The sequence below is a fragment of the Macaca thibetana genome, chromosome 6 (genome assembly GCF_024542745.1).
Source record: "Macaca thibetana thibetana isolate TM-01 chromosome 6, ASM2454274v1, whole genome shotgun sequence".
Lineage (NCBI taxonomy): Eukaryota > Metazoa > Chordata > Mammalia > Primates > Cercopithecidae > Macaca > Macaca thibetana.
Window position 1 is genome coordinate 81,237,118 of NC_065583.1, and position 19,865 is coordinate 81,256,982.

A 19,865-nucleotide genomic window follows, 5' to 3' on the forward strand; every position below is an offset into this window, starting at 1 on the left:
GAGGCCAGAGATGTGGGAGGGAGGCTCCAGGCTCTTTTTAACAACTAGCTCTTGTGGGGACTAATAGAGTGAGAACATAATACTATGAGGACAGCATCAAGCACTTTTTGAAGAATCTCCAAGTTTCTCCGTAGCCCAAACACCTCCCATTAAGCCCCACCTCCATTATTGGTGATCAAATTTCAACATGAGTTTTGGAGGGTAAACTATCCAAACTATAGAAGAGGGTCAATACAATTTTTTATTTTTAGACATTATAAAATATTCTCCTTTTGAGTTGCACCATTTTGAATCCCCATTAGAAAAATATGATACTTTTTGATTCTCTGCAGCTTTGCCTCAAAATATGCTTTCAAACTTTTATTTTTGCTTATTATGAGCAATATTGGGAATGTGTTTAAAATATTAAACCCATTTTCATTTTTTGATTTATTTAATCATTTTTTACCTATATGCTTATCAAATTGTTGGCTTTTGACTTATCAACGTGAGTGTGTGTGTGTATATATATATATATATCTGTATAAGTTGATTATATATGTGTGTGTATATATATATAGAGAGAGTATGTACATGGAAAGGAAAATGTCCTATACTTCTGGTCATGAGAAACTTCCTTTTCTGCTGGTACATATATATGAGATAAATATATATACACATTATACATTCAGTCTGGGATATTATGAATAATGGTGGTAAATGAGCAATGGTGATAAAAATCTTCTTGTACTTTTTTGTAAAAATGTGTATATATATATATATCAATACACATACATTTCTGCTGATACACACACACACACACACACACACACACACACAAATAGTATTGTGTCTCTGTGGTATTTTCTCATTTTGTCATGTGCCTTGCCAAGCCAATGTTTTTTTGTTTTTTTTTTGTTTGTTTGTTTGTTTTTTCATTTTTTATTAAATGTTTTATTTTTTAGAGTAGTTAGGTTCACAGCAAAATTGAGAGAAAGTTACAGAGATTTCACGTATTCTCACTGCCCCCACATAAACGTAGCTCCCTTCATTAGCAACATACCATATAAGAGTGGTACATTTATCACATTTGAGGAACCTGTATTAACACAATATTATCACTTAAAGTCCATAGTTTACATTAGAATTAAATCTTGGTTTTTGCTTTATTTTGTTTTGTTTGTCCTATTGTAAATAGGGACTTGTAGCATTCATCTTCTAATTGGCTATTTTTCCATTTGAAGATTATTGATTGCCGGTATAAAACATTTTAAAATATATTTGGATACAGAAAAAATCGTAAATAATAAATATACAGTTTAATGAATTTCATTAACTTAAAATGACACAAAGTGACAAGGTTCCCATTTTAATTTTTTTCTGATCAAGAAATGGAAAATTAAGAGCAACCCAGAAGAGAAGGCCCCGATACCTCTTCAAGAGCACTGTCTTCCAGAATTTTGACAGACGATACTAAAGATTGAACTTACCTGATTTCAATATTCATTTTAATAGAATCCTACGGTATGATATGTTTATGTCTGTTTTTGCTCAAAATTATGTTTGGGAATATATATGGAGAGAATATAGAGAGAGATCTCTATGTGTATTTTGTATGTCTGCCTCACTTTTTCTTGCATTTGACTTTTAGCACATTAAACATTTGCTTCCACTGTCAAATCAAGTAATTGTGCTCCTGTTCAAAATTATTAATTTTGGAATTCTTATGATATGTCTGTCACCATTTCACTGGGACCAATAATCTAATATAGATGCATTTTTCTCAGGACAATGGCAGAAGTACCAGCGAATAACTGAAGATCTCTCTTTATATATATTCACAAACATAATTTTGAGCAAGAAATTTATATATATATATGAGATATATACATGTTATATACATTTGATATATATAACATACATATGATATGTATGCACACATATGTATATAAATACATATTTGGGTTGGATTCAGTCTGGGATGAGTAATGGTAAAAATCTTGTATTTCTTTTTTGTAAAAATGTATATATTTCTGATGGTTATACATCTAGGAGAAGAATTACTGGCTTATGGGATACGTGTATGTTCAGCTTTAATAATTTGTGTCAAACATTGTTCTAACATAATTATACTAATAATTTACAAATATTTCATGGTATTTGATAATTCTGTTTCTTTAACATGAAAATATGGTGTCTGAACAAAAACTAATATCTAATGTTGACTATAAAGTACACGATGATGTGTTTTTATTGTCACCTGGAGGACATGTAATTAATTTATGATATGTCTGATTACATGAAGGTTAAAGGTCAAATTCAATAAGAAACATTTGAATGTATGTAGCAATCTGTCAGTGAGCTTTGACTGTATTTGACACCTTTCAAATAGATAGTTTTCATCTCTATATTGAAAATAATCCCTGTGAATTTTTACTTATTGCCTTGATGATATCTATGTTTACCCTTTTCAGAGAAGAAGTTTCTCTATCACCTGTGTCACCATATGGTTTAAATGGGGAAAAAAGTGAAACTATACTTGTGAGAATTAATGTTTTCTTATATCATAGCTATATCAATCACACACAAATCGGATAACAACGTAATGATATCCCCATGACCAAAACGCACACAAAGCATTTTGATGTGACATAAAGATGACTGACCTAAGTGATTGTTAGTAGATTTGAATTCTAATTTTGGCTTCTTTTATAAATACTAATTTTTATACTGTGAAAAAACAATAGTACCTGTTCGTGATATTATACCACAGTTTTTCAAGGTGATGCCACTAGGAGAAACTGGGTAAAGGATAAATGTGATCTCTCTGTGCTATTTCTTATAATTGCCTCTAACTCTACAATTATTTGAAAATTTAAAAATTAAAAATTAGCATGGTTACATTGGATTTTAATTTGTAATGTAGTTGTTATTACGACAAATTTATATAACACGTTTAGTTAATTTTAATATACAAAATATTACTGAAACACAACATACAATCATTATTACATTTTTTCTAATAGCCAGAAACACAGGAATTGATTTAAAAGTTTACAACCTCAAAGAAGACTTTTACTCATGAATGCAGGCTGTTTCAAAGTTAATTTCTCTCAAATATTCCTTAAGTATGTGTGCAATGAATGGAACAAGAATATTTCCTATGACAGTTTCAGTACTTCTTAAGATGACATTACAGAGATTTAGAAAATTAAATATTTATGTGTAAACAATATTTTATTGTAAAATGAAAAATAGAGCACTTTACATATTTTGTAGTGGCAATGTTATCTCTAAGCAAGATGAAATTCCTACAATATGACAAGAAGTTTTTGAAAAGATGACAAAAACTACTACAATGCAAATCTACTATAAAATGACATAAAATGAAGTATAAAATACAAATATTTCAACATAACTGGTAGATTTAATATAACCAGAATTTGAACAAATCAAAAAAAGGAAAAAGTAACAACTAAGTATAAAATATACAAAAACCAATTTGTATTAAAATGAGAATGAAGTATTGCTTTTATCCTATCACATTGTCAAATTTCAATATGTTTGATCACACAGTTGTCTAAGGGTGTAGGAAAAAATACCATTAGCCTTTCTAGAAAATAAATTGGTCTGAAGTTTGGAGAGCAATTTGGCAATATCCGTCAAAGTCTCCAGTCACAATCCTCTTTGATCCAGTAATTTTAGTTGTAGTTTTTATCATGTAAAATAAACCTGTGTATGACTCTAAAATACGTAAAGAGTTCTTCACTACTACAGTGTTTGCAATATCGAAAAGCTGAATAAAGATTAAAAACCCTGCAGTTGGGGATTGGTTTTTGTCACACAAGAAAATACCGTGTAGCTAAAAATATCGAGATAACTCACTATATGCCAATACAAAAATTGCTTAATATATATTTGAAGAAAGTAAGTTGTAAAATAATCTATAACATGTTTTATTCATGTGTGTACTTGTGTATATATGTGTGTGTATATATTTATTTGGCAATATGTGTATATATACACACACAGATACAACTATATCCATCTATACTTGTGCAGCAAGTATATATATTTGGCTATATATACATATATATAATATTTGTGCATATATATACACACACATATATATATCACCAGATATATATGCTTGCTGTACAAGTATAGATAGATATACTTGTGTATGTATGTGTGTAGATATACACAAGTATATCCATTTAATATCTATCTATAGATAATATATCTCTCACACAAGAACTATTTATTGTGGTTTTATATGGGGAGGAAAACTTAATGGTATAGGATGAGATAACGACGTTTTTGGTGTATAATTTTTAATATTTGAATTGTTATTATATATTTCATTTTTGTTAAAATACAATGAAATATTAAAATAGGAATCTTTATATCAGTGTAGTCTAAATCTGCAAGAAAGAAGGTCAAATTACCTCATATTCCAAAATGAAATGCTAAAACATACAAGACTTGCAAAAGAGGTGAACAAGAACTGGTTTTATAATCTGTATCTAAACAAGAGAGAGATTCTATATTAGAAAAAGAATTTCTTTAAAGTTTATTGTTAAATATGCAGAAATGGTGGGAGAATCCTTCAAGTAATTTGAGAAAAAAAATTTCAGTGTGACTTAAAGAGTTCATCCTCTTTTGTTTGAAAGGTACAGTAGGATCACTTCTGATTCACACTTGAAAAATTGAAAGGCCAGAGGTTGCTTTTAGATACTCATAGTCTGATAAGAAAATAAAAGGTAAGTCTGTTCACTTTCAGAATTTGTTGGACTAAATGGTGTGTGTTTCCTATGGTCAAGAGTGTGGCTTATATGAGGATGACTTAGCCTCAGATATTTTCCCTAGAGATGAAACGGGAACACAGGAAGAAGCCTAGATGAGTTTGTACCAAATGCTTAACATGTAGGTGACTGTCCATTGATGATTAATTACCCAAGATTGAAAGAAATGATGCAAGTGAATGTTTTTCAGTATTGAAGGAGAGAAAAGGGGATCTTCAAAATTACAATGAAAGCCCCAAACTTAATAGGTCATTAGTCTTTTACACTTGATAAAGGCTGACACGTGCATACCCCTATTTAAACACCACTGCAATTAAGATATAGAAGTGTTTAGTCATCCAAAGTTTCTTCATCACTCTTTGCAATCAATCCTTTTTCACACTGTAGCCCTAAGCTACCAAAGATCTGGGCTCTGACTATTAATTGTCTCTTCTTCTTCTAAAACTTCATATGATGGAAGACAGCTAGATTCCTAATCCAAAGAAGTCATAGAATATGCAGCCAAGTCATTGTTTCAAAGGCTTGAGAGTAGCTTGGAGAAAAGTAAATGGTATAAGACAGTCTATTAGTCTAGGTTTTATTAGAATGAAAAGTAAATGTGTTTGATCCTTTATACAGGGCAACTTTCCAGGGATATTGAGCTACAGCAGGTCCAAAGGCTAGTCATAAAACATTTTTAACATTTAGTTTAATAAATGGTTCTTTTGACTACTTTCTAATAACAAGAGACAAAATATCCATTTTCTGGACTTCAGTTCTTTCTGAAGTTCACTTCCCCATTGCACTCATAAAAACAATACATTTATGTTGGGCATGGGCTAATTAGTTGTGCAGTTTCTCATTACTTTTAAACAAGGAATTATAATACAGTAAACTGTTAAAGAGATATTAAAAATAAAGATCTAAAATTATTTTTATGTTAGTGATATGAGTCTTTTGTCAGGTTTAGTATTTTCTCCAAGTCTGTAGTTTGTCTTTTCATCTCCTAAAAGGATCTTTCCCAGAAAAAAAAAAAAAAAAAAAAAAAAGTTTTTTTTTTTTTTTCAATTTGATTAAATCAAATTATTGATTTTTTTTTTGTTTTCTGGATCATTTCTTTGCAAAGAATCTGAGACATTTTCACAAAGTCTTAGATTCAGAAATTTTCTCCTATGATATCTTCTAGCAGTTTTACAGTTTTATATTATACATTTAAACTTGAGATACATTTTGTGGTACATTCTTTTTTTCCTATGGATAGTTAGTTGCTCCTGTGCCAATTGTTGAAAAAAGACATCTTTATTGAATTGCTTTTGCACATTTGTCAAAAATCATGACATACTTACGTGAGACTGTTTCTGAATTCTCTATTCTGTTCCACTGATTTATGTGTCTGTCATTCTATGAATATTACACTCTTGATTATTTTACCTATATAACTCTTGAAATTGAGTAGAATAATCCTCCTGAATTATTCTTTTTTTTTTTCAAAATTGTTTTGCTACTATAGTTCCCTTATATTTTTATATAAATTTTAAAATAATTTGCCTATAGATACAAAAAAAAAATCTTGGATAGCAATTACATTACATTTGTATATCAATTTGAGGGGAATAGACATCTTTACTACGCAGAGACTTCCAGTCCATTTAAATGGCATTGCTCTAAATTTATTTAACTCTGGTTTCATTTGTATTTTATAGTATTCAGTGTTTAAGTCTTGTAAATGTTTTGTTAAATTTATGCAAAAGTATTTAAAATTGTTTGAGATAGCATAAATGGCATTGCTTCGGTTTCTGGTTCCAGGTCTGTATTTCCAGAATTTAGAATAGATTTTTGTATATTTATCTTGTATACTGACAACTTGCTTAATTCACTTATTAGTTTTAAGATTTTGTTTATAGATTCCTTGATGTTTTCTCTATAGATCATTATAACATCTGCAAATAGGGAGACTATTTTTTTCATTGTTCAAACCTGTATGCCTTTTATTTAATTTTATTGCCTTATTGTGCTTGTTAAAACTTACAAAATTAACTTTAACGGCAGTGTTGATTGTGGGTACCCTTGCTTCCTTCCTGATCATAAGTGGAAACATTTCTGTTTTTCCCAGTTATGACATTACTATGATTTTGTCAAATATTCTTTATCAACTTCAGAACATTATTCTATGTTTATATTTTTCTGAGTTATTTTAAGTATTATTATTTTTAATTGATTCATAAAAATGGTACGTATTCATGGGGTTCATAGTAATGTTTTGATACATATAATGAATAATGCTCAGATAAGGGTAATTAACATATCCATTATCTCAAACATTTATCTGTTATCTGGAGAATGTTCAATATCCTCCGTCTAGCCATTTGAAACTATATGTTATTATTAAGAATGGTCATTCTACTGTGGTATAGAACAAGAGAACTGATTTCTCCTATCTAGCTTTAATTATGCTTCCTTTAACAAAATCTACACCCCTTTATAATCAAATGAATAGCATATTAAACGTGACAAAATGAATAGATCTTGGTTTTGTCCAAATACTTTGTCTATATCAATTGATATTACTGCATAGCTTTTCTTTTTTAGCCTGTTGATCCAATGAACTTGATTAATTTTTGAAAATTGCACTAGTTTTATATACCTGGAATAAATACCACTTGGACATGATGCAGACTTTTAATATATTTATCAATTCTATTCACTAATATTTGGTTTGTTTACTATTTTTTACATCTAGTTTCATCAAGCATATTATCTGTGCTGTCCTTTGTGCCTACTGTCTTTCACTTTTTTGTGTATAAAATAATACTGGCTTTATAAAATGACTAAGCAAGTGTTTCTTCTTCCTTTACTTTTGGAAGTGATTGTGTAGAATTATTGTTCATTATTCTTTAAATGTTTGCCGGAATTTCCCAGTGAATCCATCTAGGTGTGGATTTTTTTTTTCTGTTTGTTTAAATTAAAAACTTAATTTCTTTAATAGTTATAGTGCTATTCAAATTATCTATTTTAAATTGGATGAATTATAGTAGTTTGTGCTTTTGTGGGAATGAGTCTTTTACATCTAAGTTGTCAAAAGTGGGTAACTACTTGTAGTATTACCTTATTACTCTGTTGTGTGTAGCATCTATAGGGATATTTCCTTTTTCATTGATTTTTTTCTGATACCTTAGTCTTTGCAATTTTAGTGATTTCTACTCTTATTATGCCTTCAGCTTACTTTGTATTTGTTGTTGCTTTTCTTCTAGCTTATTGAGTAGCTTAGATTTTGTGATTTGAGACTCTCCTTTCCAATGTAAGCATCCTATGGTATACATGCAGTTACTTTGTACTTTTCTCCAATCTTGCTACCTTCTTTTGTGTTTTGTTAATTTTGTGAATTGATATGCTTTGCTTCTTTTTGTTTCTTAATTCATGTAGTTTCTATTGGTATTTTTTGTGATTACCATGGGAATTATACAATACATCTTATATTTAAGAGTTCATTTTAAGCTGAAAACAAGTTAAGTTCAAGTATATGCAAATCTCTTCACTTTTTCTTCCTCCCCGCCACACTTTATTTATTGTTGTCAAAATTTGCATCTATTCACGTTGTGTGCCTTTTAATATAATACAGTTATTTTTTAAGCTTTTGTTTTTTAACTTTTTTGGAGGGGGGAAGCAGATTACAGGTGTGAGCCACTGTGTCTGGCTGTTGCTTGCTTTTGATATTTTTTATACTTGCTGGAGGTTTATAATTTACTAGTAAATAAAAGTGCATAGTCTTTTATTTTCAAAAAATTTGAGAAATATGATAATTTGTAAAATACATGTGAGTTCATGCATGTGTGTATGCCCACAAATTACATCTCTTAAAAATGTATCATGGATATTTAAAGACCATTTTTTTTAACTTTTATACTATAATTTAAAGTGATTTACCCACTGCCATTACACTAATATAGTATTTTTTGTCTGTATATTTTTTCTTCAACATTGAGTTTTATGCTTTTTCTTATCCTGTTGCTGTTTTACATTTTAACTTGAACTCTCTTTAACATTTCTTTTAAAACAGATCTATGGATGATAAACTCAGCTTTTGATTTTCGGGAGAAGTATTTATGCCTCAATTTTTGATAAGCAGGTTTGTCAGATATTTTATTCTTGGCAAGTTTGTGTGTGCATTTTTGTGTGTGTATGCGCATGTGTGCCTGTAACTGTTTCTTTTTAGCACTTAAATATATTATCTCACTCCTTCCACCCTACATAGTTCCTGCTGAAAAGTCTGTTTGTCTTATGCAAGGTCCTCTTTTACATGATGAGCCACTTTGACTGCTTTAAAAGTTGTTTGTCTTTGAGTTTTGACAATTTGGTTATAGTATTTCTCTATGTAGATACTTTGGTTTCATGTTATTTGTTGCCCTTTGGACTTACTGGATCTGGAAGTACAGTTCCTTCTTCAAATTTCGGAAGTTTTCAGTCATTAATTCTTTAAATAAGTTTTCTGGTTTTTTTCTTCTTCTTTGATTCATAAAATGTATATATTGGTTTGCTAGATCATATCTCATAATTCTCAGTTTTCTTCATTCTTTTTACTTCTTTTTTTTCTTTTTGCCCATATGACTAAATTATTGCAAATGACCTGTCTTGAAATTTGTTCATACGTTTTTCTGCTTAATCTAGTCTTCTGTAGAACTCCTCTAGTAAATTTTTTAGGTCAGTTACTGTGCTCTTCAGCTCCATGATGTCTGTTTGTTATTTTTTATATTTTCTGTTTTTTAAATTAAAATTGTCTCAGTTCATGCATTGTTCTTGTGACGTCATAAACACCTTTATGTTTATTTTTAAATTTCCATCATGTAAATAATACAACTCAATTGTATTAGGGTTATTTTCTGAATATGTATCTTGTTTTTATTTGTTTGGATCATCATTGTTTCTTCATTTTTCTTGATTTTGTGTGTTGATGTCAGCATATTAGATAGAGCAGGAACCTCACATAGATTTCACAAACTAACCGTATACAACAAAGAACCAATCAGCTCAGAGATTCTAGAACTCTCTACCATGCCTATCCCTTTCCAGGGAAAAGCAGGCATCTGTGGTTATTTTCTGCTCACTCTGTGCTGAGCCGGAAGAGAAACTATGGCATTTCTCAGTCTAAGCTGCCATCTCTGTCATTCTCTATGCAGCTAAGATACATCAGCGCTCCAAGATTGACAAGGTAAATGTCAAATCTTTGGGAAGTTCTGGAAATGCTGGCATGTTGGACATGTTTATCTATTCTTTTCCTCCTTGGGGGGAAACTGAAAGCTGGAGTTTTTCGTCTTTTTACTCTGTGCTAAGCAAAGGCAAAAAATCAAAGGTGTCTACCAACCTAGGTTGCCACCTCCATTCCCTGTCAGGATGTTAAACCATGTTGCACACATCAGAGCTCCAAAGCTGGTAAAATAGGATTTAGTTCCCTGGGAGCTTCCTTGGAAAATCTGGACATTGGACACGTGAATCAACCCATTTCCTCCCCTGGGAGAAGTTGAAAACTAGGAGTTCTTCTGATCATATGTCACTGTGCTAGCGCAAGAATTCTAAGGAGAGAAGGTCCTAAATTTTCCTACCAGCTTCAGTAAGTCTAGTTTCACATTCACCTAAATATAGGAGCCTTTCAATTGGATTCTAGATTTCTTACAAAGGGAATTTGTTCATGTATTGTTGATGAATCATTTTGTTTGCCGGGAAAATAAGAGTCTAGGGCTTCAAACTGCCAGTTTGCTCTTAGTTTATTTTAATGCAATTGTTGATAAGTTAGGGCATAAGTCTGCCATTTTATGTTATTTTCTATTTGTTCTCTGATCTTTTTCTCTTTTTATATTTTTTCTAAAGTCCTGTGGGTTAGTGTAACTTTTTAATAATTTTATTTTGCTTTATTAATTTTGATCTATAATATTTTATGTGGATCTCTATTTTATATTTATTATTAATGAACATTTTATATTTCAATGGTTACTCCATATTACAAATATTTATAAAACATATCATAGTTTGCTGGATTCAAAATTTATAAAACTTCAAGTAAAGTGTTCAAACTTTACCTTCCTTGGGTCCATTTATCCTCTTTCATCTGTAGTCAACTTGTCTTAAATTTTTTCTTTGCATACCTAGGGATATACATTTAAGACTTGCAATTTTTGCTTAAACTACTTAGCATAATTTAGAAAAGTCAGAAGGAAGGGGGCTGTATCTCCCCATATTTTGCTCCTGTTATTATCATTTCTTTCCCTTTAACATTTCAATATCCTACTTTTATTATTTCATTTTTTTGGAGAATTTCCTTCATCCATTTATTCAGGATAGATGTGCTGGCAAAAATAAAAGAAAATAAAATAATAAAATAAAATAAAATAAAAAAAGAAAATACCTCCTAGGTTTCCTTCACCTGAAAATGTACAGATTTTCTCTCCATTTGTTTGTATGTTTTCACTTGGCATAGAGAATCCCATGTGACAGTTTTTTGGTTTTTGTTTTGTTTTTGTTGTTGTTGTTTTCCTTAATGCTTGAAAACTATGCCACTTCTTTCTGGCCTCAGTGGGCTCTCATGAGCAACCCTCTTTCTTCGTTCAGATTCTTTTTTCCCTCTAGGCACTATTTTTGTTTTTCTAACTGTTTTCAAGAGTTTTCTTGGTCTTTGCTTTTCAAAAGTTTTACTATGATCTATCTTAATTTGTATTTATTTTGTGTTACTCTGTTTTGGTTTCTCTCAACTATTGAACCTATAAGTTTATGTCTTTTTCCAAGTTTGGAAAATTTTGAGGCATTATTTATTAAAATACTTTTTTAGGCCAAATCTCTTTCTCCTATCTTTCAAAAACTCCAATGTTAGATATTTCGTTATAGTCTTTTATGTCCCTGAGTCTCTGTTCATCTTTTTTTTTTCCATTCAGTCTGTTTTATCTGTTGTTCATATTGAGGAATTTTTACTGTTCTGTTGCAAGTTCTTTGATTCTTCCATCTGTCTTTTCTATTCTGCTGCCAACCTCGTTCATTGAATTTTTAAATTTTAACCATTGTAACTTTCTGTCTGAGATTTCCACATGCATCTTCTTATATCTTCTCTTCTTTGCTGAGACATTCCAGTTTTTAATTTGTTTCAAAGATATTTATAATTGCTTGTTGAAGGACTTTCATGATGCCTAAGGAAGATAATTCTCATGTATTTGTTACCTTGTAGTTAGTCAATTGTCTTTCCTTATTGTAATTGAGATATCTCTTGTTTTTGACATAATGAATGATTATTTTCTATTAAAACCTGTACATGTTGGGGCATTGTATTATGAGACTGTCAATATTTCAATATTGTGTTTTAGAAGGCCCTCTCTGACCCTACTCCATATTGAGGAAGATGACAACACTTGCTCATTACTGGCAGATGTCGTTAGAATCTAGGTTTCCACTGCTCTCTCACTTCTCAGGTTTGCAGGGGAGAGGCTCTTCATCACAGGTGGGCAGGTGGCTGGACTGATTTCTGGACTGATTTGCTAATTAGGGCTCCTCCCTAGACCTCTGTTGATACCATCCTGCCTGAGAGATGCAGGTAACTTCATTATTGCTGAGAAGTTGTAAAATTCTGATTTTCCCTAGGCCTCCCCCAAAGCTATCACTTTTAGGAGGGGAAGGGTGATTCCCTACTTTCAGATGGTAGTAGAAGGCTAGTACTAGGCGAGCCTTTCCATATGGTCCCGCTGACATTATAACTGGGGTTCATTGCCACCCAGCTTGAATGAACGTTCCACATCCATAATCTGACACTACTGGCAGAACTATGGAGTCAGTCATTGCAGCCTAATGAGTGTGGAAGTTTTGCCTCTCTCCTTGGCCTTTCTGGGGGACTGGTGGGAGTTCAACAGTTTTTTTCTTTGGTGCTTTTCTGAAGTAGAGTCGTTATTGTCTAAATGTTATTTGTCTTTCTGGACTGCTGTTTCCTCATCCTCTGAATCGAGATACAATATTTTATTGGGGCATGTAGAGTTTTTATGTCTGCATCTATTGACATTTTGGAGTTGATGCCTTCACGACTATTCATGCATCCAATTTGATTTATATAAGCCAAAAAGGGAAACCCAGAGAAATCATCACTGTCCTCAGGTTCTGAGATCGCCACTTAATCTACATTTTTTGTTGTATCTTTCTTATGATATATATTATGATGTTCAGGGTATTTTAACTCTTGAAACTCCAAAGAAAAGAATTAAAAACAAAAACAAAAGCAGTTCAATTAAATAATAGGCAGAAGACTTGAAGAGATATTTTACCAAAGAGGCCATACAGATGGAGAGCAAGCATGAGAAGGGATGTTTAGCATAACTAAGTATTGGGGAAATGCAAATTAAAACCACACAAGAATATCACTACACATCTACTAAATCATCTAAAAAAGTGGTAACAATACCAAATGCTGGAAAAGATGCAGAAAAACTGGATTTCTAATGCACTGTTTGTGGGAACATAACATGAGATAGTCACTTTGGAAAATAATTTTGCAGTTAAAGAAAAACAACAAAACTAAGCATGCAATTAACATATGGCCCAGATATTATACTATCAGACATTTATTCTCCAGAAATAATAGCACACAAATGAATATTTATTACAAATCTATTTGTATTAGCTAAAACCTGGAAATAATTAAAATGTCCCCTATAAATAAATGATTAAACAATCTTTGCTACACCTACACCAAACAGTACTACTCAGCGGTAATAAAGAATGAACTACTGACACATGAAACAACTTAGATAAATCTCAAGGGAATTATCCTGAGTGAAGCATCTCATCTCAAAAGGTCACATACTGTTCCATTCAATTTGTAAAAACATTTTTGACTGGGCGTGGTGGCTCATGCCTGTAATCCCAGCACTTTGGGAGTCTGATCACTTGAGGTCAGGAGCGTGAGACCAGCCTGGTCAAGATGGTGAAACCCCTTCTCTACTATCTATCTATCTATCTATCTATCTATCTATCTATCTAGTGTGTGTGTGTGTATATACATATATATAATATATATTATCATATTATATATAATATATAAGCGTATATATAGTAGTATATGTATGTTATATATATTAGCACATATATACATATATAATGTATACATATGGTGGCACATACCTGTAATCCCAGCTACTCGCGAGGCCTAGGCAGGAGAATCGCTCGAACCCAGGAGGCGGAGGTTGCAATGAGCCAAGATGGTGACACTCCACTCCAGCTTGAGTATCAGAGCGAGACTCCATCTCAATAATAATAAAAAATCTATGACAAAATTATAGAGATAGAGTGCATAGTGGTAGTAGACAGGGTTTAAGGATGATGGTGTGTTTACTTTTCTAGGGCTGCTATAATGAAGTAGCACAAATCAGATGATTTAAAACAAAAAGTAATTACTATATCACAATTATAGAAACTAACTTTCTGAAATCAAGGTGTCAATAGAGTTCCTCCAAAGACCCTGAGAATCTGTTGTATGTTTCTCTTAGTTTCTGGTGGCTGCTGACAGCCCTTGGAATTCCTTGGTTTGTTGCTTCTTAGCACCAGTTTCTGCTTCAGTCTTCACACAGCCTTCTCTGTAATGTTAGATGTTCTTCCTCTTATTATTAGGACACCGGTAACTGTGATTAGGTCCCATCCTAAATCTAGAGTATTTTCATCTCAAGGTCCTTAACTAATCATATCTGCAAAAAAAACCCTATATCCAGATTAGCTCACATTCCAACGTTTTGGGTGGAAATGATAGTGAAGGAGAATGAGGTGAGTATGACTTAGTGGGATAGTATGAACCATATCTTATGTTGATGAAATAATTATGTATCTTGGTTGCAGTAATAGTTACACAAATCTACACATATGATAAAATGGCATAAAACTGCAAGTACACACTTTTCTGGTTTTGATGTTATTTTATAATTACAGAAGATGTAACCATCAGGGAAAACAGGCTAAAAGCTACCTGCAACTTCTCCGTACTATCTTTGTAACTTCTTGTGCATTTATTACTATTTCAAAATAAAAGTTTAGAAATTGGTCTAATAATTTTCTTATAGATGACAACAACTTTCCCCTATTTATATCTCTGTGTGTGTGTGTGTATATATATATGTATAATATATATATTCCTCACTTTACATTGTATCTAATACAAAAAATTATATGCCTCTTCAAAAAGGAGGAAAAATTGATAATTACTAAAATGTGTCCTGAGTCATGTGTTCAGTAGTATAATAAATTGCTTATATTGTCAAAGAGTTTATACATTTGCTCATAAGATTGTAAGTATGAGAGTGACTGATTATTTTATTAACTGTTCCTGATTTAAATATTAGGCCTAGAGTATCGTTGTCTATATAATGAAGCTAAATTAAGACCCAAATTAATTATAAAGTGTCATATTGCATCATACATAGTCAAAACTCCTATCCTCAAACTGATTTATGTATATTTAATGGTTTTAGTTAAAAGAGGACAATAGAGTGATTAAAGTTTTTGTTTTTTTAAGATCATAGAACCTTTTTCGTAAAAACAAAATGGGAACATAATCTCTGTATTTGCACAAATCTTTTACAAAATGGACAAAACAGAATCTTGTACAGGGAAAATCATTAGCATTGAAAATACTGGATATATATGTACACACACACACACACACACACACACTCTCTCTCTCTCTCTCTGTCAATTGTAAATGTGTCCTTTAAAGTGTTTTAAAAATGCTATTACTAAAATAATTATTTTAACATCACTTTGCCTACTAGAAGTTTTTTATTTTCTAAAATGTATAGAGGGAGTTCTTCATGGTTTAAAGTCATGTTATATTAAGGTAGCTGACTGGCAGTTGTCTGCTTTATTAGAAATGAGATTCCTCCTCCTCTGCCCACCTGAAACGAAACACAAAATATGTTACCATTGAGAATTTAGTGTGATTAGGATTGACAATTCTTTTCAGAGAAGATCTCCATAGGGGGAATCAAAATGTCATAAGGGAAATAAAGCTGTAACAGTAGAAGAGAACTGCAAAGAGAAAAAAAAAAAAAAGAATCACAACTCAGGTTACGGATCATTTGTAAGAAAGATGACACTATTTTCTAATTAGACTTGAATTTCCAATTGCATGTTTACAGACAGAAATGAGTCATGAATTATAATTTTTTAATTATTCTTAATCTCAATCACAACAGATTTATAATAAATTTTTAAATTACACTTTTTCCCAGTTATGATAGCATACATATTAATATCAAAACTTGTACCCTAAATTTATCTAGTGTCTTCAATGACAAAACATCAAAAGATATTGTACAGTTTAAATTGCCTCACTTCTATGGTAGAACTCACTAAACATTTAAAAGCAGTTTTAGTACATTGCAAACTGATCTCATATGTGAAGTGTATAATTTACTTTTCAAAATCAAATCAAGCTAAAATTGTTAAGATAAAATAATTGAACAAAGAAAACTGTTAAATATTTGTTATAAATAAATATTGAGCTAAATATGAGAACTATTCTATTAGAAAAGCCATTTCAAAATTCTGGGATGTTATTCAGGTTTCAAATGTGTTTTAGCACCCTTATTGTGCAAACTTACTGACCGTGACACAATGTGATCCTGAAGGTGAATGGTGATTATTTAGGAATGAGATCTTTCAGTCTGGACCTTTGTTTGGAAAATTTTCCTTTATAAATTACATTATAATGCAGTAATTTAAAGTAACAGGGAAAGTTCAGCAGAAAAGATGTTTTAATGATTCCTGTGTTTGTTATTTCAGACTACTTCAAATCATACAGCCATTAATGACAGAATCCAAAATATATGAAAGCCAAATATTGCATTGTCATTTTGCTCCTTTGTTCCATCCTCTCTACTTCTACTTTATTCCTAACCCCAGCCCCAAATGCTCTCTTGTCTAAAGTCCTTCACTTTCCATGTCAGGATAAATCTGTTAATTCATAGCACTCTGTTAACACTTATCAATGTAGTACAATAATTTAAGTATTTATTTCCTCCACTAGTCAGCTCCCTGAGAATAAAGATTATGAATTATTCAAGTGTGTTCTTCCAAGTGCCCAATGCAGTGACAAGTACATCTGACAGTCTTTTGTTTCAGACTATTTTTCTCAATAATGTTCTTATACCAAAAAGCAGTGGAAGATAAATACAGTGTCTATTTACAGAACAAGAGTATATATTTTAATTGTCCAGAATAGTAAAGGCAACATCAGTCTCCCAGGCAAAGCATCAGTTTGCTTTCAGTTCATTAGAAAATGTTTGTCTATCCTAAACCCAGAGTTCCTCAGTTATGATTCAAACATACTGCATGCAGTTATCAACTTGGACTACTCCATGTTGTCTCCATGGGTCTTAATGTTGAAGAAAAAGAAATGCAGCTATGAAGTTAATCAGGTTCTCTGCGCCATGAATTAATATAAATCCTTTGTCTCTGTCTGCAGAATCTCACATCTCTTCTATTAGCATCCCTGAAACTATGATAGGCTAGCTTATTAGCATTCAAATAGAGGAAAACCTCAGACACTGCACATTTCTTGAAATTAGTTATTCATAGATATGAACTTTGAATCCAAAAAAAAGGAAAAAAAAAACAAAAACAGAAGCCCAATCAATGATCTGGTCTACGATTCACCTATTTCATATATTAGGAATCAGAGGTTCAGAAAAGTTGTGACACCCTCTAAAATCATGTTTCAAATATATTTTTGTGAATGTTTAATAATATATGAGTAATTATTAAATTATATCAATAAATTTTCTTTTTATAAAGACAATAACTATAAAAGCATGCTGCCATATGATGTTAGGACTGATATTTATCATTTGCATGCACAATCACATTGGCGTATGATGTACTTCTTTAATTGTTCAGAATAAAAGAAAAATAACAAAGGAAAAATATTTACATACTTATACAACATCATAAGATCGGGTGACATTATGTTATGTCATGCTATATAAAGAAGTTTTTGAGTAGTCTTACTAGAAAAAAAGTGGAATGATTAATTTTTTAAATGATCCATCATAGGATAAGCATCTGAGTTTTAGCAAATTTACATTATTTCATCTCTAAATCTATATTCCAACACATTAAATCATGTTATTGATTTACATTTTGCTGATTTTTTAAATTAAGGTCATATTCAATTGGTATTTTTTTTTCTAAACCTGCATGAGCTATAAACATGAGCAATCTCTACTTACTATATTTTTACATGTAAATATTATTTGTAATGATTTAAATTAACAAGGAAAGTTCACAAGAAGTTGAGTGATTGAGAACCCCACCAAAGGAATGCATGCTTTTCACAGGAACCTGTGCAAGACTGGGAAGAGGAGACGACTCCTCCCCGACTCACTTCAACCCCCACATCACTTCACCATGCTTCTAGACTGAAGCAGAGAGCTACCTAGACATTTTACAGGGGCAACTCTTGAGTTCTAGTGGGCCTCTACAAGCCTTGGGTCCCAGAGCTGACCAGTATTCATGCCATAACACCAATAGAGGCTGCAGTTGGAGTGCCTAGAAACTAAGATTGTTCCATCCCCCCCAACCCACAACCCCACCTTGCCTAACTGGGCTTGCTACTAGCTTGCTACCCAGAAGACTGGTTTAGGCATCCTCCAGACTTAAATTAAAGCCAGTCAATCCAACCCAGCTTATACCATAAGCAAACCCTGAAGGGCATAAAAGAAGAAAAAATAAAAATAAACTTTAAAAAAGCAAACAAACAAGAAACATCCAAAGGACAGCAACTTCAAAGACTAAAGGAGCATAAATCCACACAGGAGAATGAACTAGCATAAGAACTCTGGCAATTCTAAAAGCCAGAGGGCCTTCTTACCTCCAAATGACCTCACCAGTTTCCCAGCAATGATTCCTAGTCAGGCTGAAATGGCTGAAATGTCAGAAATATAATTCAAGATATGGAGAGAAATGAAGATCATTGACATGTAGGAGATAATCTTAACCCAATCCAAAAAATGTAAGGATTACAGTAAAACAATATAGGGGGTTATAGACCATGTGGTCATTATAAGAAAGAACCAAAGTTACCTATTAGAGCTGATAAACATGTTAGAAGAATTTCATAATGAGATCACAATTACTAACAGTAGAATTGACCAGGCTGATGAAAGAATCTCAGATCTCAGACTAAAAGAAATACAAAAAAGAAGAATGAACAACACCCCTGAGAAATATGAAGTTATATGAAGAGACCACACCTATGACTCAATGATTTCTCTGAAAGAGAATAAGAGAAAGCAATCAACTTGGAAAGCATACTTCAACATATCATCCATGAAAGTTTCCCAAACCTCAATAAAGAGGACACATTCAGGAAATATAGACAACCCCTGCAAAATACTACATGAGAAAACCATCCCCAAGATACATAACCATCAGATTCTTCAAGTTTGAAATAAAAGAAAAAATGTTAAAGGCAACTAGAGAGAAGGGACAGGTCACATAGAAGGGGAACCCCAGTAGTCTAACAGCAGACCTGCAGAAACCTTACAAGCTAGAAGAGATTGGGGGACTATATTCAGCATTCTTAAAGAAAAATAAAATAACAAGAAATTTAGTATGCAGCCAAAATAAGCTTCATAAGCAAAGGAGAAATAAGATCCTTTTCAGAAAAGCAAATGCTAGGGGAATTTGCTACCTCCAGACCTGTCTTACAAGAGATCCTGAAGGTAATGGTAAAAATGGATAGGAAAGACTTATACAGCCATTACAAAAAACACACTTAAGTACATAGACCATAGAAAATAGAGCAGGCACACAAATAAGTCTGCATAATAAGAAGGTAACAAGACAAATGCAGGAACAAACCCATACCTATCAATGCTAACCTTGAATGTAAATGAGCTAAATACCCCAATTAAAAAGAACAAAGCAGCAAGTTGGATAAAGAAGCAAAACCAAATTGTATGCTGTCTGCAGGAGACCCATCTCACATGCAGTGATAACCACAGGCTCAAATAAAGGGATGGAGAAAAATCTACCAAGCAACAAAAAAGAGCCAGGGTTACTATTTTAATTTCAGACAAAAGGGACTTTACA

General features: G+C 32.0%; 1 long non-coding RNA gene across 1 annotated transcript; it reads left to right on the forward strand.

The window, feature by feature from the left end:
* The first annotated feature begins 1,370 nt into the window (after positions 1–1,370).
* Positions 1,371–8,969, forward strand: LOC126957036 (uncharacterized). Its single transcript, XR_007726630.1, has 3 exons — positions 1,371–1,503; positions 4,653–4,742; positions 8,821–8,969. It is a non-coding gene; the product is annotated as an uncharacterized LOC126957036 (long non-coding RNA).
* Positions 8,970–19,865: the final 10,896 nt, after the last annotated feature.